General features: G+C 38.9%; 5 non-coding genes across 5 annotated transcripts; all 5 read left to right on the plus strand.

Moving 5' to 3' along the window:
- Window positions 1-1,864: 1,864 nt before the first annotated feature.
- trnap-cgg (transfer RNA proline (anticodon CGG)) lies at window positions 1,865-1,936 on the plus strand. Its single transcript has one exon. It is a non-coding gene; the product is annotated as a tRNA-Pro (tRNA).
- A 3,090-nt stretch (window positions 1,937-5,026) lies between these two features.
- trnap-cgg (transfer RNA proline (anticodon CGG)) lies at window positions 5,027-5,098 on the plus strand. The gene has a single exon. It is a non-coding gene; the product is annotated as a tRNA-Pro (tRNA).
- Window positions 5,099-9,065: 3,967 nt separating this feature from the next.
- trnap-cgg (transfer RNA proline (anticodon CGG)) lies at window positions 9,066-9,137 on the plus strand. The gene has a single exon. It is a non-coding gene; the product is annotated as a tRNA-Pro (tRNA).
- Window positions 9,138-10,411: 1,274 nt separating this feature from the next.
- trnap-cgg (transfer RNA proline (anticodon CGG)) lies at window positions 10,412-10,483 on the plus strand. Its single transcript has one exon. It is a non-coding gene; the product is annotated as a tRNA-Pro (tRNA).
- Window positions 10,484-11,757: 1,274 nt separating this feature from the next.
- Window positions 11,758-11,829, plus strand: trnap-cgg (transfer RNA proline (anticodon CGG)). Its single transcript has one exon. It is a non-coding gene; the product is annotated as a tRNA-Pro (tRNA).
- The last annotated feature ends 8,402 nt before the right edge of the window (window positions 11,830-20,231 follow it).

The following is a 20,231-nucleotide window of genomic DNA, read 5'->3' on the forward strand; positions in this document are numbered from 1 at the left end:
ATTTAACCTGTATTTAAGAGAAGCAGCTGAAATGTTCTTCTTTTACTCTGTGTATGATTCTCGCTTAAGAGTGCGATTGGTGTCTGATACAAATCTTGGATGAACCCGCTATTACGAAGGTCGGAAACGTAAATAAAGTCTTCTCATCCGTAAATAAAAGTTTCTTGTGGAGACAGATTGCCTGTTACCCATTGTCTTTTATCAGTAATGCATTCTATACGCTTAAAAGTGGCTCGTTGTTTTAGGGGTATGATTCTCGCTTCGGGTGCGACCTTTAAAAAGGAAAAGTCAAAGTAAAAACCTTCAACACAATTCTCCGAATGTGTCTTTACTGAAACACAGCCAATGCTATATTTAAGCAGTATTTAAGAGAAGCAGCTGAAATTGCCTCCTTTATCTCTGTGTATGATTCTCGCTTAGATTGCGATTGGTGTCTGCTACAAATCTTGGATGAGCCCACTTTTACAAAGGTCAGGAACGTAAATAATGTCGTCTTCATCAAAAATACACAAGAAAGTGGCTCGTTGGTCTAGGGTTATGATTCTCGCTTCGGGTGCGAGAGGTCCCAGGTTCAAATCCCGGACGAGCCCTTTAAAAAGGACCAGTCCGAGGGAAAACCTTTTCCACAATTCTCAGAATATGTCTTCACTGAAACATACACAGTCAATGCTAGATTTAACCTGTATTTAAGAGAAGCAGCTGAAATGTTCTTCTTTTACTCTGTGTATGATTCTCGCTTAAGAGTGCGATTGTTGTCTGATACAAATCTTGGATGAACCCGCTATTACGAAGGTCGGAAACGTAAATAAAGTCTTCTCATCCGTAAATAAAAGTTTATTGTGGAGACAGATTGCCTGTTACCCATTGTTTTTTATCAGTAATACATTCTATACGGCTAAAAGTGGCTCGTTGTTTTAGGGGTATGATTCTCGCTTCGGGTGCGACCTTTAAAAAGGAAAAGTCAAAGTAAAAACCTTCAACACAATTCTCCGAATGTGTCTTTACTGAAACACAGCCAATGCTAGATTTAAGCAGTATTTAAGAGAAGCAGCTGAAATTGCCTCCTTTATCTCTGTGTATGATTCTCGCTTAGATTGCGATTGGTGTCTGCTACAAATCTTGGATGAGCCCACTTTTACAAAGGTCAGAAACGTAAAAAATGTCTTCTTCATCATATAAACACTAGAAAGTGGCTTGTTGGTCTAGGGGGATGATTCTTGCTTCGGGTGAGAGAGGTCCCGGGTTCAAGTCCCGGACGAGCCCATTAAAAAGGACCAGTCTAAGTGAAATCCTTAACCTCAATTCTCAGAATATGTCTTCACTGAAACATACACAGTCAATGCTAGATTTAAGCTGTATTTAAGAGAAGCAGCTGAAATGTTCTTCTTTTACTCTGTGTATGATTCTCGCTTAAGATTGCGATTGGTGTCTGATACAAATCTTGGATGAACACGCTATTACGAAGGTCGGAAACGTAAATAAAGTCTTCTTATCCGTAAATAAAAGTTTCTTGTAGAGACAGATTGCCTGTAACCCATCGTCTTTTATCAGTAATGCATTCTATACGCTTAACAGTGGCTCGTTGTTTTAGGGGTATGATTCTCGCTTCGGGTGCGACCTTTAAAAAGGAAAAGTCAAAGTAAAAACCTTCAACACAATTCTCCGAATGTGTCTTTACTGAAACACAGCCAATGCTATATTTAAGCAGTATTTAAGAGAAGCAGCTGAAATTGCCTCCTTTATCTCTGTGTATGATTCTCGCTTAGATTGCGATTGGTGTCTGCTACAAATCTTGGATGAGCCCACTTTTACAAAGGTCAGGAACGTAAATAATGTCTTCTTCATCAAAAATACACAAGAAAGTGTCTCGTTGGTCTAGGGGTATGATTCTCGCTTCGGGTGCGAGAGGTCCCGGGTTCAAATCCCGGATGAGCCCTTTAAAAAGGACCAGTCCGAGGGAAAACCTTTTCCACAATTCTCAGAATATGTCTTCACTGAAACATACACAGTCAATGCTAGATTTAACCTGTATTTAAGAGAAGCAGCTGAAATGTTCTTCTTTTACTCTGTGTATGATTCTCGCTTAAGAGTGCGATTGGTGTCTGATACAAATCTTGGATGAACCCGCTATTACGAAGGTCGGAAACGTAAATAAAGTCTTCTCATCCGTAAATAAAAGTTTCTTGTGGAGACAGATTGCCTGTTACCCATTGTCTTTTATCAGTAATACATTCTATAAGGCTAAAAGTGGCTCGTTGTTTTAGGGGTATGATTCTCGCTTCGGGTGCGACCTTTAAAAAGGAAAAGTCAAAGTAAAAACCTTCAACACAATTCTCCGAATGTGTCTTTACTGAAACACAGCCAATGCTAGATTTAAGCAGTATTTAAGAGAAGCAGCTGAAATTGCCTCCTTTATCTCTGTGTATGATTCTCGCTTAGATTGCGATTGGTGTCTGCTACAAATCTTGGATGAGCCCACTTTAACAAAGGTCAGAAACGTAAAAAATGTCTTCTTCATCATATAAACACTAGAAAGTGGCTTGTTGGTCTAGGGCAGGGGTGTCAAACTCATTTCGCATCGTGGGCCACATACGGCCTAGGGAGATGTCAAGTGGGCCGGACCATTAAAATTATACCATACTCTGCTATAAATAACCAAAATATCATGTCTTTCCTTTGTTTTGGTGTAAAGAAGCACAAGAACATTAGGAAAATATTGAAATTTAATGAACTATCCTTTTACAAAACATTTCATGAAACACCTCATATTTCCTTAGACAAATGTGCAATTTACTTTTATCATTCACAAATATGCATTGCAACTGATCCCACTGATTGTACAAAGGCACAAAACTTTAATTGGTACTGAAAAATATAGTAATGCACTTTAAGATTAAATGAGACTTTTAAAGAAAGGAATTTTTAAACCACTTACACATACGCATATAAAATCTAAATGTAATCCCTGCGTACACCTTACAAACTAAGGAGAGTGATTTTAAATGTGTAATGAAGAAAGTGTTCGCCTGTCCTGTAAATCTGTAAACTTCATACATGAAACATACATACACATACAATACATACTGAAAATTTATGGAGTTGTATGAACAGTAGAATTCCATCACACAACTTTTGTTTTGAAGCTGCTGACTAACATTAAAGTGCACATTTTTTAAATCACCACAGTAAGGATTCATCTTCACAGAGCTGTATTCTTTCAATGCAAACAGTATCTAAGGCAGCATTTTAAAGGTACCGAAATACCGAAACTTGTTGCAAACACACCAAGCACGAAGGTTTTCCGTGCATCTCTGTAAATAAATAGGACGTGGTCCATTTTTCTTTGAAAATTCTACACTCCTTATCTACTTTTCTCCGTTTGGATAACGACATTTTGGCTAATGAGGGTGTAGCGGAGAGGTAGAGACCAAGGTATTAACAACGTCGTAACAAGCAGCAGATGGCGCATTGATACCGTCTGCTGTTTTCAGTCTGTCTCAGTGATGCGGCTTGTCTTCTACTCTGATGGAAAGAGTGCGCCCCTTAGCGGATAATCCATGAATTGCAGCGAATTAAAAATATTAATTCCATGTCTTTTATGCATTTTTTCCACTTTCAAATTATCCTGCGGGCCTGATCGAACCTCCTTGGGGGCCGGTTCCGGCCCGCGGGCCGTATGTTTGACACCCCTGGTCTAGGGGGATGATTCTTGCTTCGGGTGCGAGAGGTCCCGGCTTCAAGTCCCGGACGAGCCCATTAAAAAGGACCAGTCTAAGTGAAATCCTTAACCTCAATTCTCAGAATATGTCTTCACTGAAACATACACAGTCAATGCTAGATTTAAGCTGTATTTAAGAGAAGCAGCTGAAATGTTCTTCTTTTACTCTGTGTATGATTCTCGCTTAAGAGTCCGATTGGTGTCTGATACAAATCTTGGATGAACACGCTATTACGAAGGTCGGAAACGTAAATAAAGTCTTCTTATCCGTAAATAAAAGTTTCTTGTAGAGACAGATTGCCTGTTACCCATCGTCTTTTATCAGTAATGCATTCTATACGCTTAAAAGTGGCTCGTTGTTTTAGGGGTATGATTCTCGCTTCGGGTGCGACCTTTAAAAAGGAAAAGTCAAAGTAAAAACCTTCAACACAATTCTCCGAATGTGTCTTTACTGAAACACAGCCAATGCTATATTTAAGCAGTATTTAAGAGAAGCAGCTGAAATTGCCTCCTTTATCTCTGTGTATGATTCTCGCTTAGATTGCGATTGGTGTCTGCTACAAATCTTGGATGAGCCCACTTTTACAAAGGTCAGGAACGTAAATAATGTCTTCTTCATCAAAAATACTCAAGAAAGTGGCTCGTTGGTCTAGGGGTATGATTCTCGCTTCGGGTGCGAGAGGTCCCAGGTTCAAATCCCGGACGACCCCTTTAAAAAGGACCAGTCCGAGGGAAAACCTTTTCCACAATTCTCAGAATATGTCTTCACTGAAACATACACAGTCAATGCTAGATTTAAGCTGTATTTAAGAGAAGCAGCTGAAATGGACACCTTTTCTGTGTATGATTCTCGCTTAAGATTGCGATTGGTGTCTGATACAAATCTTGGATGAACCCGCTATTACGAAGGTCGGAAACGTAAATAAAGTCTTCTTATCCGTAAATAAAAGTTTCTTGTAGAGACAGATTGCCTGTTACCCAATGTCTTTTATCAGTAATGCATTCTATACGCTTAAAAGTGGCTCGTTGTTTTAGGGGTATGATTCTCGCTTCGGGTGCGACCTTTAAAAAGGAAAAGTCAAAGTAAAAACCTTCAACACAATTCTCCGAATGTGTCTTTACTGAAACACAGCCAATGCTATATTTAAGCAGTATTTAAGAGAAGCAGCTGAAATTGCCTCCTTTATCTCTGTGTATGATTCTCGCTTAGATTGCGATTGGTGTCTGCTACAAATCTTGGATGAGCCCACTTTTACAAAGGTCAGGAACGTAAATAATGTCTTCTTCATCAAAAATACTCAAGAAAGTGGCTCGTTGGTCTAGGGGTATGATTCTCGCTTCGGGTGCGAGAGGTCCCGGGTTCAAATCCCGGACGACCCCTTTAAAAAGGACCAGTCCGAGGGAAAACCTTTTCCACAATTCTCAGAATATGTCTTCACTGAAACATACACAGTCAATGCTAGATTTAAGCTGTATTTAAGAGAAGCAGCTGAAATGTTCTTCTTTTACTCTGTGTATGATTCTCGCTTAAGATTGCGATTGGTGTCTGATACAAATCTTGGATGAACACGCTATTACGAAGGTCGGAAACGTAAATAAAGTCTTCTTATCCGTAAATAAAAGTTTCTTGTAGAGACAGATTGCCTGTTACCCAATGTCTTTTATCAGTAATGCATTCTATACGCTTAAAAGTGGCTCGTTGTTTTAGGGGTATGATTCTCGCTTCGGGTGCGACCTTTAAAAAGGAAAAGTCAAAGTAAAAACCTTCAACACAATTCTCCGAATGTGTCTTTACTGAAACACAGCCAATGCTATATTTAAGCAGTATTTAAGAGAAGCAGCTGAAATTGCCTCCTTTATCTCTGTGTATGATTCTCGCTTAGATTGCGATTGGTGTCTGCTACAAATCTTGGATGAGCCCACTTTTACAAAGGTCAGGAACGTAAATAATGTCTTCTTCATCTAAAATACACAAGAAAGTGTCTCGTTGGTCTAGGGATATGATTCTCGCTTCGGGTGCGAGAGGTCCCGGGTTCAAATCCCGGATGAGCCCTTTAAAAAGGACCAGTCCGAGGGAAAACCTTTCCCACAATTCTCAGAATATGTCTTCACTGAAACATACACAGTCAATGCTAGATTTAACCTGTATTTAAGAGAAGCAGCTGAAATGTTCTTCTTTTACTCTGTGTATGATTCTCGCTTAAGAGTGCGATTGGTGTCTGATACAAATCTTGGATGAACCCGCTATTACGAAGGTCGGAAACGTAAATAAAGTCTTCTCATCCGTAAATAAAAGTTTCTTGTGGAGACAGATTGCCTGTTACCCATTGTCTTTTATCAGTAATGCATTCTATACGCTTAAAAGTGGCTCGTTGTTTTAAGGGGTATGATTCTCGCTTCGGGTGCGACCTTTAAAAAGGAAAAGTCAAAGTAAAAACCTTCAACACAATTCTCCGAATGTGTCTTTACTGAAACACAGCCAATGCTATATTTAAGCAGTATTTAAGAGAAGCAGCTGAAATTGCCTCCTTTATCTCTGTGTATGATTCTCGCTTAGATTGCGATTGGTGTCTGCTACAAATCTTGGATGAGCCCACTTTTACAAAGGTCAGGAACGTAAATAATGTCGTCTTCATCAAAAATACACAAGAAAGTGGCTCGTTGGTCTAGGGTTATGATTCTCGCTTCGGGTGCGAGAGGTCCCAGGTTCAAATCCCGGACGAGCCCTTTAAAAAGGACCAGTCCGAGGGAAAACCTTTTCCACAATTCTCAGAATATGTCTTCACTGAAACATACACAGTCAATGCTAGATTTAACCTGTATTTAAGAGAAGCAGCTGAAATGTTCTTCTTTTACTCTGTGTATGATTCTCGCTTAAGAGTGCGATTGTTGTCTGATACAAATCTTGGATGAACCCGCTATTACGAAGGTCGGAAACGTAAATAAAGTCTTCTCATCCGTAAATAAAAGTTTATTGTGGAGACAGATTGCCTGTTACCCATTGTTTTTTATCAGTAATACATTCTATACGGCTAAAAGTGGCTCGTTGTTTTAGGGGTATGATTCTCGCTTCGGGTGCGACCTTTAAAAAGGAAAAGTCAAAGTAAAAACCTTCAACACAATTCTCCGAATGTGTCTTTACTGAAACACAGCCAATGCTAGATTTAAGCAGTATTTAAGAGAAGCAGCTGAAATTGCCTCCTTTATCTCTGTGTATGATTCTCGCTTAGATTGCGATTGGTGTCTGCTACAAATCTTGGATGAGCCCACTTTTACAAAGGTCAGAAACGTAAAAAATGTCTTCTTCATCATATAAACACTAGAAAGTGGCTTGTTGGTCTAGGGGGATGATTCTTGCTTCGGGTGAGAGAGGTCCCGGGTTCAAGTCCCGGACGAGCCCATTAAAAAGGACCAGTCTAAGTGAAATCCTTAACCTCAATTCTCAGAATATGTCTTCACTGAAACATACACAGTCAATGCTAGATTTAAGCTGTATTTAAGAGAAGCAGCTGAAATGTTCTTCTTTTACTCTGTGTATGATTCTCGCTTAAGATTGCGATTGGTGTCTGATACAAATCTTGGATGAACACGCTATTACGAAGGTCGGAAACGTAAATAAAGTCTTCTTATCCGTAAATAAAAGTTTCTTGTAGAGACAGATTGCCTGTAACCCATCGTCTTTTATCAGTAATGCATTCTATACGCTTAACAGTGGCTCGTTGTTTTAGGGGTATGATTCTCGCTTCGGGTGCGACCTTTAAAAAGGAAAAGTCAAAGTAAAAACCTTCAACACAATTCTCCGAATGTGTCTTTACTGAAACACAGCCAATGCTATATTTAAGCAGTATTTAAGAGAAGCAGCTGAAATTGCCTCCTTTATCTCTGTGTATGATTCTCGCTTAGATTGCGATTGGTGTCTGCTACAAATCTTGGATGAGCCCACTTTTACAAAGGTCAGGAACGTAAATAATGTCTTCTTCATCAAAAATACACAAGAAAGTGTCTCGTTGGTCTAGGGGTATAATTCTCGCTTCGGGTGCGAGAGGTCCCGGGTTCAAATCCCGGATGAGCCCTTTAAAAAGGACCAGTCCGAGGGAAAACCTTTTCCACAATTCTCAGAATATGTCTTCACTGAAACATACACAGTCAATGCTAGATTTAACCTGTATTTAAGAGAAGCAGCTGAAATGTTCTTCTTTTACTCTGTGTATGATTCTCGCTTAAGAGTGCGATTGGTGTCTGATACAAATCTTGGATGAACCCGCTATTACGAAGGTCGGAAACGTAAATAAAGTCTTCTCATCCGTAAATAAAAGTTTCTTGTGGAGACAGATTGCCTGTTACCCATTGTCTTTTATCAGTAATACATTCTATACGGCTAAAAGTGGCTCGTTGTTTTAGGGGTATGATTCTCGCTTCGGGTGCGACCTTTAAAAAGGAAAAGTCAAAGTAAAAACCTTCAACACAATTCTCCGAATGTGTCTTTACTGAAACACAGCCAATGCTATATTTAAGCAGTATTTAAGAGAAGCAGCTGAAATTGCCTCCTTTATCTCTGTGTATGATTCTCGCTTAGATTGCGATTGGTGTCTGCTACAAATCTTGGATGAGCCCACTTTTACAAAGGTCAGGAACGTAAATAATGTCTTCTTCATCAAAAATACACAAGAAAGTGTCTCGTTGGTCTAGGGGTATAATTCTCGCTTCGGGTGCGAGAGGTCCCGGGTTCAAATCCCGGATGAGCCCTTTAAAAAGGACCAGTCCGAGGGAAAACCTTTTCCACAATTCTCAGAATATGTCTTCACTGAAACATACACAGTCAATGCTAGATTTAACCTGTATTTAAGAGAAGCAGCTGAAATGTTCTTCTTTTACTCTGTGTATGATTCTCGCTTAAGAGTGCGATTGGTGTCTGATACAAATCTTGGATGAACCCGCTATTACGAAGGTCGGAAACGTAAATAAAGTCTTCTCATCCGTAAATAAAAGTTTCTTGTGGAGACAGATTGCCTGTTACCCATTGTCTTTTATCAGTAATACATTCTATACGGCTAAAAGTGGCTCGTTGTTTTAGGGGTATGATTCTCGCTTCGGGTGCGACCTTTAAAAAGGAAAAGTCAAAGTAAAAACCTTCAACACAATTCTCCGAATGTGTCTTTACTGAAACACAGCCAATGCTATATTTAAGCAGTATTTAAGAGAAGCAGCTGAAATTGCCTCCTTTATCTCTGTGTATGATTCTCGCTTAGATTGCGATTGGTGTCTGCTACAAATCTTGGATGAGCCCACTTTTACAAAGGTCAGGAACGTAAATAATGTCTTCTTCATCAAAAATACTCAAGAAAGTGGCTCGTTGGTCTAGGGGTATGATTCTCGCTTCGGGTGCGAGAGGTCCCAGGTTCAAATCCCGGACGAGCCCTTTAAAAAGGACCAGTCTGAGGGAAAACCTTTTCCACAATTCTCAGAATATGTCTTCACTGAAACATACACAGTCAATGCTAGATTTAACCTGTATTTAAGAGAAGCAGCTGAAATGTTCTTCTTTTACTCTGTGTATGATTCTCGCTTAAGATTGCGATTGGTGTCTGATACAAATCTTGGATGAACACGCTATTACGAAGGTCGGAAACGTAAATAAAGTCTTCTCATCCGTAAATAAAAGTTTCTTGTGGAGACAGATTGCCTGTTACCCATTGTCTTTTATCAGTAATACATTCTATACGGCTAAAAGTGGCTCGTTGTTTTAGGGGTATGATTCTCGCTTCGGGTGCGACCTTTAAAAAGGAAAAGTCAAAGTAAAAATCTTCAACACAATTCTCCGAATGTGTCTTTACTGAAACACAGCCAATGCTATATTTAAGCAGTATTTAAGAGAAGCAGCTGAAATTGCCTCCTTTATCTCTGTGTATGATTCTCGCTTAGATTGCGATTGGTGTCTGCTACAAATCTTGGATGAGCCCACTTTTACAAAGGTCAGGAACGTAAATAATGTCTTCTTCATCAAAAATACACAAGAAAGTGGCTCGTTGGTCTAGGGTTATGATTCTCGCTTCGGGTGCGAGAGGTCCCAGGTTCAAATCCCGGACGAGCCCTTTAAAAAGTACCAGTCCGAGGGAAAACCTTTTCCACAATTCTCAGAATATGTCTTCACTGAAACATACACAGTCAATGCTAGATTTAACCTGTATTTAAGAGAAGCAGCTGAAATGTTCTTCTTTTACTCTGTGTATGATTCTCGCTTAAGAGTGCGATTAGTGTCTGATACAAATCTTGGATGAACCCGCTATTACGAAGGTCGGAAACGTAAATAAAGTCTTCTCATCCGTAAATAAAAGTTTATTGTGGAGACAGATTGCCTGTTACCCATTGTCTTTTATCAGTAATGCATTCTATACGGCTAAAAGTGGCTCGTTGTTTTAGGGGTATGATTCTCGCTTCGGGTGCGACCTTTAAAAAGGAAAAGTCAAAGTAAAAACCTTCAACACAATTCTCCGAATGTGTCTTTACTGAAACACAGCCAATGCTAGATTTAAGCAGTATTTAAGAGAAGCAGCTGAAATTGCCTCCTTTATCTCTGTGTATGATTCTCGCTTAGATTGCGATTGGTGTCTGCTACAAATCTTGGATGAGCCCACTTTTACAAAGGTCAGAAACGTAAAAAATGTCTTCTTCATCATATAAACACTAGAAAGTGGCTTGTTGGTCTAGGGGGATGATTCTTGCTTCGGGTGCGAGAGGTCCCGGGTTCAAGTCCCGGACGAGCCCATTAAGAAGGACCAGTCTAAGTGAAATCCCTAACCTCAATTCTCAGAATATGTCTTCACTGAAACATACACAGTCAATGCTAGATTTAAGCTGTATTTAAGAGAAGCAGCTGAAATGTTCTTCTTTTACTCTGTGTATGATTCTCGCTTAAGATTGCGATTGGTGTCTGATACAAATCTTGGATGAACACGCTATTACGAAGGTCGGAAACGTAAATAAAGTCTTCTTATCCGTAAATAAAAGTTTCTTGTAGAGACAGATTGCCTGTTACCCATCGTCTTTTATCAGTAATGCATTCTATACGCTTAAAAGTGGCTCGTTGTTTTAGGGGTATGATTCTCGCTTCGGGTGCGACCTTTAAAAAGGAAAAGTCAAAGTAAAAACCTTCAACACAATTCTCCGAATGTGTCTTTACTGAAACACAGCCAATGCTAGATTTAAGCAGTATTTAAGAGAAGCAGCTGAAATTGCCTCCTTTATCTCTGTGTATGATTCTCGCTTAGATTGCGATTGGTGTCTGCTACAAATCTTGGATGAGCCCACTTTTACAAAGGTCAGGAACGTAAATAATGTCTTCTTCATCAAAAATACACAAGAAAGTGGCTCGTTGGTCTAGGGTTATGATTCTCGCTTCGGGTGCGAGAGGTCCCAGGTTCAAATCCCGGACGAGCCCTTTAAAAAGTACCAGTCCGAGGGAAAACCTTTTCCACAATTCTCAGAATATGTCTTCACTGAAACATACACAGTCAATGCTAGATTTAACCTGTATTTAAGAGAAGCAGCTGAAATGTTCTTCTTTTACTCTGTGTATGATTCTCGCTTAAGAGTGCGATTAGTGTCTGATACAAATCTTGGATGAACCCGCTATTACGAAGGTCGGAAACGTAAATAAAGTCTTCTCATCCGTAAATAAAAGTTTATTGTGGAGACAGATTGCCTGTTACCCATTGTCTTTTATCAGTAATGCATTCTATACGGCTAAAAGTGGCTCGTTGTTTTAGGGGTATGATTCTCGCTTCGGGTGCGACCTTTAAAAAGGAAAAGTCAAAGTAAAAACCTTCAACACAATTCTCCGAATGTGTCTTTACTGAAACACAGCCAATGCTAGATTTAAGCAGTATTTAAGAGAAGCAGCTGAAATTGCCTCCTTTATCTCTGTGTATGATTCTCGCTTAGATTGCGATTGGTGTCTGCTACAAATCTTGGATGAGCCCACTTTTACAAAGGTCAGAAACGTAAAAAATGTCTTCTTCATCATATAAACACTAGAAAGTGGCTTGTTGGTCTAGGGGGATGATTCTTGCTTCGGGTGCGAGAGGTCCCGGGTTCAAGTCCCGGACGAGCCCATTAAGAAGGACCAGTCTAAGTGAAATCCCTAACCTCAATTCTCAGAATATGTCTTCACTGAAACATACACAGTCAATGCTAGATTTAAGCTGTATTTAAGAGAAGCAGCTGAAATGTTCTTCTTTTACTCTGTGTATGATTCTCGCTTAAGATTGCGATTGGTGTCTGATACAAATCTTGGATGAACACGCTATTACGAAGGTCGGAAACGTAAATAAAGTCTTCTTATCCGTAAATAAAAGTTTCTTGTAGAGACAGATTGCCTGTTACCCATCGTCTTTTATCAGTAATGCATTCTATACGCTTAAAAGTGGCTCGTTGTTTTAGGGGTATGATTCTCGCTTCGGGTGCGACCTTTAAAAAGGAAAAGTCAAAGTAAAAACCTTCAACACAATTCTCCGAATGTGTCTTTACTGAAACACAGCCAATGCTATATTTAAGCAGTATTTAAGAGAAGCAGCTGAAATTGCCTCCTTTATCTCTGTGTATTATTCTCGCTTCGGGTGCGAGAGGTCCAGCGTTCAAATCCCGGACGGGACCTTTAAAAAGGAAAAGTCAAAGTAAAAACCTTCAACACAATTCTCAGAATATGTCTTCACTGAAACATACACAGTCAACGCTAGATTTAAGAGAAACAGCTGAAAGTATTGCTCCTTTTTGTCTGTGTATGATTCTCGCTTAGATTGCAATTGGTGTCTGCTACAAGTCTTTGATGAGCCCACTTTTACAAAGGTCAGGAACGTAAATAATGTCTTCTTCATCAAAAATACACAAGAAAGTGGCTCGTTGGTCTAGGGGTATGATTCTCGTTTCGGGTGCGAGAGGTCCCTGGTTCAAATCCCGGACGAGCCCTTTAAAAAGGACCAGTCCGAGGGAAAACCTTTTCCACAATTCTCAGAATATGTCTTCACTGAAACATACACAGTCAATGCTAGATTTAAGCTGTATTTAAGAGAAGCAGCTGAAATGTTCTTCTTTTACTCTGTGTATGATTCTCGCTTAAGAGTGCGATTGGTGTCTGATACAAATCTTGGATGAACCCGCTATTACGAAGGTCGGAAACGTAAATACAGTCTTCTCATCCGTAAATAAAAGATTCTTGTAGAGACAGATTGCCTGTTACCCAATGTCTTTTATCAGTAATGCATTCTATACGCTTAAAACAAAAGTGGCTCGTTGTTTTAGGGGTATGATTCTCGCTTCGGGTGCGACCTTTAAAAAGGAAAAGTCAAAGTAAAAACCTTCAACACAATTCTCCGAATGTGTCTACTGAAACACAGGCAATGCTAGATTTAAGCAGTATTTAAGAGAAGCAGCTGAAATTGCCTCCTTTATCTCTGTGTATGATTCTCGCTTAGATTGCGATTGGTGTCTGCTACAAATCTTGGATGAGCCCACTTTTACAAAGGTCAGGAACGTAAAAAATGTCTTCTTCATCATATAAAAACTAGAAAGTGGCTTGTTGGTCTAGGGGGATGATTCTCGCTTCGGGTGCGAGAGGTCCAGCGTTCAAATCCCGGACGAGACCTTTAAAAAGGAAAAGTCAAAGTAAAAACCTTCAACACAATTCTCAGAATATGTCTTCACTGAAACATACACAGTCAACGCTAGATTTAAGAGAAACAGCTGAAAGTATTGCTCCTTTTTGTCTGTGTATGATTCTCGCTTAGAGTGTGATTGGTGTCTGCTAGGTGTCTGCTACAAATCTCGGATGAGCCTGCAATTTCGAAGGTCGGAAATGTAAATAAAGTCTTCTCATCCGTAAATAAAAGTTTCTTGTAGAGACAGATTGGCTGTTACCCAATGTGTTTTATCAGTATTGCCTTAAATACGCTTGAAAGTGGCTCGTTGTTTTAGGGGTATGATTCTCGCTTCGGGTGCGACCTTTAAAAAGGAAAAGTCAAAGTAAAAACCTTCAACGCAATTCTCTGAATGTGTCTTTACTGAAATACAGCCAATGCTAGATTTAAGCAGTATTTAAGAGAAGCAGCTGAAATTGGCTCCTTTATCTCTGTGTATGATTCTCGCTTAGATTGTGATTGGTGTTGTCGTGGATAATCGTCTCAGAAATATAACACTCTTACAAGAACTTGTAAATTCAATATAAGCTTTTAATATAAAATATCAGAAGCCGTGTCAGTCCGCGGAAAGACCAACTTCCATAAGCACTGGCTCTGTTCTTATACACACATCAAAATGAGTCCATCCCATATGGACTTTGGAAAAAATCGTGCCCAATTTAAACGGCCTCGTACTCTTTTCTAGATCGTACAATATGCATATTGACAAGAAGTTAATTATAGTGTTTCCCACATGCATCCCATTATCTCCATAGCTGTAGAAACATTCATATTCACTTTTTACAATAGTAAACCTATCATTATGAGGATCATTCAATTCAGTTCTTATTTTTGTACATTCATATTTTCCCAACATATTTTTATTTATTCACTTCTGCCTTTAGTGTTACCTAATGTCCTTGAGTGGTTCTGATTCTGAGATATCTGTCGCTTTTACAATGTTTTTGTCTTGAGGTAGATCATTAAAGTTTATCAGAAAGTTCCAAATGTCAGTAAAAAACCCTTCTGGTTCTGATGCTTCAGGTTTCTTTGTGGGTACAGTGAACTGCTTGGTAAGTGCAGTTGATGTTATCTTAGTGGTAGCTACTGTAGTCTTCACACCACCATTGTTGTTCTAGTTGTCACAGGTTCTTCCTGTTCAGGTGCAGGGGTGGGATCAATCTTAATGACCGTGGTGCTACTCCCTTCGGTCACTGTTGTTCTTGTTATTTCAACTATATGTTCTTCACCTTCCACTGGTTCAATCTTGTTCATGATGAGCACCCACTCGTCTTTTTCTTTGATTAATGTCAGGTCACATCCTTTCGGGTCCCAAACGACTTCTCCCTTTGTTTGGTGATGTGTCCATCCACAGAGTGCAATCTCCGGTAAGGGTTTGATCCTTATGATTGAGATAGACTTCAGTTCTCCTGCTTCTGTTATGAGTTGAGGTGGAACAGAGATTCTAACCTTGTCAGTCTTTTTGGATTGTTCGGCTGGTTCCTCTCTTCTCTTCCTGTTTCCACCATACATCTTGATTGTGCGTGAGTCTGTTGTTTCTATACTAGCATTCACTGTTACTTCTGTTATGTCAATGTCATTATTCTTTTGTTGTTCTAACTTCAATTGTCTGTAAAGGAGACCATTCAAGAGTTGAAAAGTCAATTGTGGGGAAATCCCCATTTTCTTCAGCTTGCGGGACTTTTCCTCTTTCTTCCCCTTAGGCTCCCTCCTCAGGCCGGACTGGGCTTCCATCTGGAAGGGTGTCAATTTTAGGGAAGAGATGTTCTCATTCTGTAGGTGGTACTTCGGGGTCCCTCTGTGGAGGGCTTCCTTCAAGGAGGTCTCGATCGTTTCCGCTGCTCCTGCTCCCTCCAGGCTCCCTCCTGGTGAATCAGCATCCTCTGTGTCCTCATCTCTATATGGTTGTGTCCTTCTCTCTGTTAGGACTCGGTTGATCCCACTTCCTCTGGAACACTCGAACGTAGACTAGATCTCCTGGTATCACTGGGAGAGGTCCTTCTGGTCCCCTTGGATCATCAGACGCGAAACCTCTCGTCCTGGTTCAGGTTTCTGCCTTCTTTCTGTGAGGCATTCAGACTTAGAGACTTATGGCCTGTGTTCTATGATTACACCATACATCCTCTTACTTCCATCACTCATCACACAACAAACTGACATTCCAGCTGAAGCTGGCGAACCCCTCTCCTTCTGGTTTCCTAAACATAAGACTTGGAAAACAAAAGACAAAACATAACAGTATTGACAATGTTATGTGTTATGCATAAATATATTCATGAAAACTGAAATCTGAGACCATGACAATTCCCACTCTCTCTTCACCTGACTCTATGCCTCCAGGATACTTTTCCGCTGGACTCCACAAAAATAAAAGCCCTAAAAAGCTTCCTCATGCTTCCACCCAGTCTTCCCCTTTCGGCCCCAGGTTCTGAGAGGTGTTCCCAAATCATGTCATTTTTCCCATCTGCTCCATTTCAACTGATAATCATGTGCATAACCTTAATCAACATGATCTCTTCTTGAAGTAATTCAACACTGTATATGCTTTCACATCAATGCCTTCAACATGTTTGTTTAGAGTACAATACCCTAACATCTATCCTTTTTCACATGATGCATTATTAACAAATAAAACAAGTAGCCCCCAAACTCAACCCAGTATGTCTATAGTGGAATCTAGTCTCTCTCTCTCTCTCTCTCTCTCTCTCTCTCTCTCTCTCTCTCTCTCTCTCTCTCTCTCTCTCTCTCTCTCTCTCTCTCTCTCTCTCTCTCTCTCTCTCTCTCTCTCTCTCTCTCTCTCTCTCTCTCTCTCTCTCTCTCTCTCTCTCTCTCTCTCTCTCTCTCTCTCTCTCTCTCTGGTTCCACGTCCTCTGTCATGGTGTTTTCAAGCTCACCCATTATTCAGCTGGACCTCACTTCTCGTGAGACTTATGCACCCACCAAAGAGAGACATGAAGATCTTTACCACTGCAGTGCTGTAAGAAGTATACCCCCAGCCTGGTGTATCTTGATGTACACTCAGTCTCCAGAATTCAGCCCAAGCCCTTCCATTTCTGGCTGTTTTTTCCTGAGGACATACACACTAACACATGGGTTATTTCCTGACAACAGACTTTCTTCTTATAGCAAGATCACTAATTCTTAATTTTTAAATAACAGCCCTATGTAAACATTCTGCCTCAAATACCTGGCCTTCTGCCACAGAAATATTCATAATGATAGCCAAATGATGGTCCCTTCAGCAACTGCTGTAAAATAACATGTAATCAGTCAAGTGTCTTACAGTTGGAAGAATATCCAATCCTAACAAAACTAAGTTATAAGTTTCTTAAACTTTTGCTCTAGTGTTCAAAATGCCACCACTTATTAATTTTACCATAATCTAGGTATGTGTAATGTTCTATTTACTTTAGAATTGTCCCTATATTTTACACAGCCAGCTGTCTTTCCTTTTCTGTGAGTTATCTCCTCTAATATTATACAAAGTTTCTAGAAATAACACCCCTTCACTACCATAACCTTAATTTATGAGCTCCCTCATATCCCCAATGTAGTCACAGTTTTTCTAACCCATAACACATGAGTCACTACTCCTAATTTCCTTCCATAGTTTGATACATACTTAAACATTCTCAAATCAATTTTAATCAATTTATATCATTCTCTCCTCAGGAACAATATACACTCATGTTCCTTACAACAAAAATAAATTGACCAAACAAGAAAAAGAGAAAAATAAATTATAATAACTGCACATTTGCAATAAATTACCATTATTTGTAATGTAATTAAACCTGGGGAAAACGTCCATCCGTTTCATTCTATGCCCATGTTATGTTGGTCTCTTTCTCCTTTATCCTTGAGTGTCATCGCACAACAGACTATACCTTTTATTCAATTACTTATATTATTACAATTTATCATTACAATTACAATGACATTATAAAACAAAAATAAACAAAAAACCTTTAATTTTATATTCTGTAAATTTTGTCAACCACCCTGTCTCAGGATTAGTTTCCAGAGCTTCCCTAGGCCTAGTAAATTTAAACAGTTCTATATTCAAATCATAACTAAACCGTTCTTTTTTAAATACATTTTCCAACCCAATATTCAGGATAACAGTCCTTAGTGCTTACTTTAACTCAAATTTGACCTTATCTATTCAATACACATCATCCCTTTAATAATTAACATTTATACTAAAAACTTTTATTACCAGTAATATCTATTTTCCAATTAGCCCTTTTGTCTCAGTTTTTCTCTCATGAGTGGCCTGGTAATAAAAGGTCAGTACCCCAATCCCTTTTAGTCTTTCTTCTCCCAGCACATATCATTCCAGCATGTCTATTTTTAGATACAGTTCACAGGTCATCAGACACAGTTGTCCCTCACTATTCAGTCGGTTAGGGTGGGTTTGAGCTCCACACACACTTGCTGTGGTGATATTCTCTCCCATGCATTAAAGCATTCTGACGCCACCTTCCATGATAACTCCCTTATTCTACTGGTGATCTCTCAGACGAATTACAGATTATGTAGTTATCAACATAACCCTCGCAGAGACCCACACTCCAATAAACCCTTTGGAGTAACTTTTCATCACTTTTTAACATATTTCCCTTTTATATGCAGAATGAAAAAAGCACATTTGTGTATTTACCCAAAGACCATAACCCCAGGGAACTGATAATTTTACCTATGAACCCATGTTAAATCAAAAAAAATTAACCTATTTGAATAACTTAGTCAATTTAAGTTTACAACTCTTCAGAATTTTCCCAGGGAAATAATAGATTTTCAAAGTAATTATACACTTTGAATAGAGACTGGTGTTTCTTAATCATTTTATAATTAAATCCCACCTGTTCCAACAATTTCTAGTGAAGGTGACGGGAAATTCTTAGGATTCAGGGCATTTTGACACCATTATAATGTTTCCACTCCCCTTTCTTTAGAAACAACTTAAATACATTTTTCAAAAACATTTCCATCCTTCTGCATACCCAATTTGAAACTGAATTGAAAAAAGCCCTTCCAAAATAAATCCACTAACGCATATTCATTCCCGGTATTATGGGGTGTTCTTACTAGTGAACCATAGGCCAAGAACACACAGGAACTGGCCTCACTTATCCGGAACTCCATTTTTTAGCCTTATCCAGATATTTTTATTTTTAAAGCGGCTGACTTTAACTAACTGCTTTCCACAGTATCGCAGTCTCCAATGACATTTTGACCAGAGAAGATTAAACCCCTTTTTCTGGAAAAGAAAGTGTACATATCGTTAATATTCACAATGTTACCTTTTAATCAGCAAACCAATAGTATTATTTATACATTGATTTTATTCTATAAGCGTCTTAACAGTTTCAGAGAATGACGGTATAGAATGTCTAACACAATTAAAATCCCATCGGTACTCTACTAGAAGTTAGGTAAAACGTGATCTAATACACATATAAACATATAAACTGTAATCTCTATGAACCACTCATTGATCGATCAGAGACTATACACCGCCAAGTGAAAATTCCATTCTTACTAACCTCAAACCGATTAGTTGTTTGTTCTTTTGACAAGGATGCAAAATCTTGTATAGCGGCATTTCCTGCTACCGCACTAAGTTCCAGTGTCACCTTACACTAATTTTTCCCATACCCGATATCCCCATATCCAAAACAGGGAGCTATTTTCTTATGCTTTTAGATATTCTCCATAGCTCTGCTAACCACCCGCACGTCTGCGAGGACGAGCGGAACCATATTTGTCTTTCATCGTAATGTATTTTCTGATGATAGAATGTTGACATCAGAACGCCTGCAAATCGAGCTTCACATTATGGTCCTATGCGACTGTTCCAACTCCCAATTGCCTCCCTGAATTGTTTATTTTATTTATCCTGTTTACCGCGTAATGGCGTCCTCCATTATCCAGTTTTTTCATATTCAATCCGAATTCGGTAGAATTAATGTGCGCTTCTTTCAGTGACTCCATGGCTTTATTAAATCCCTCATCTCTCTATGCTAGGGAGAAACAGTCCTTTTGTTTTCATGCCACTATTTATTTATTTATTTTTCCTAAAGACTCCCATCGTATTATACATCTTTTATTTACTATTTTCCAAGGTAGAGCTACCCACTTTCCCAGATAATAATTCATTAGTCACATCACTTAATTTCTCCTATCAAAGCCTACTTTAAAATGTCTGTACTATATTTCTGAATACTACAGATGACTTAATGTCTTATTCTAGTACAGTACCTCAAATATCGCTGTGTTTTTCCCTTTACAGATATCATTACTATTCATTTTATTAGTTTGCTTATACTTTATTCAGTGTATTAAATGTAATACATTTTTCCTTATAATTTAGCTAGTTATAATGTCTACACTTTCTTATCTCTTTATTTATCCGCTTGCTATATTGTCTTTTAGCCTATTTTACTGTTTAATTCCTGATTCACGGTTTTAGTGAAACAATGTCTCTCCTGTCCTTCAGGCTATTTTTAGACCGCAGTCTCTGTTGGCACAGAGTGGCTGGTCGCCTGCTGTTTTTCCTCTTATTTCGTTACACTGCTCGTGATATCTTCAATATGTGTTCTAGACTTCTGTTATGGTGTTTCTTGTGTATTTTTGTCACTATTTATTCTAGACAGCCTAGATTTATTTTAACCTCATAGTATAATTTCAGTTTATTTTTAACTTTTTTTCTTTCTACTTTGCTATATACTATTCATGCCTTGTTTAATACCTCTTTAACACCTATTGTATTTTTACAATGGTCTTTTAACACATTATCATGTCAATTTTTATCCTTA

This window comes from Salvelinus alpinus, chromosome 28 (genome assembly GCF_045679555.1).
Source record: "Salvelinus alpinus chromosome 28, SLU_Salpinus.1, whole genome shotgun sequence".
In the NCBI taxonomy this organism is placed as follows: domain Eukaryota; kingdom Metazoa; phylum Chordata; class Actinopteri; order Salmoniformes; family Salmonidae; genus Salvelinus; species Salvelinus alpinus.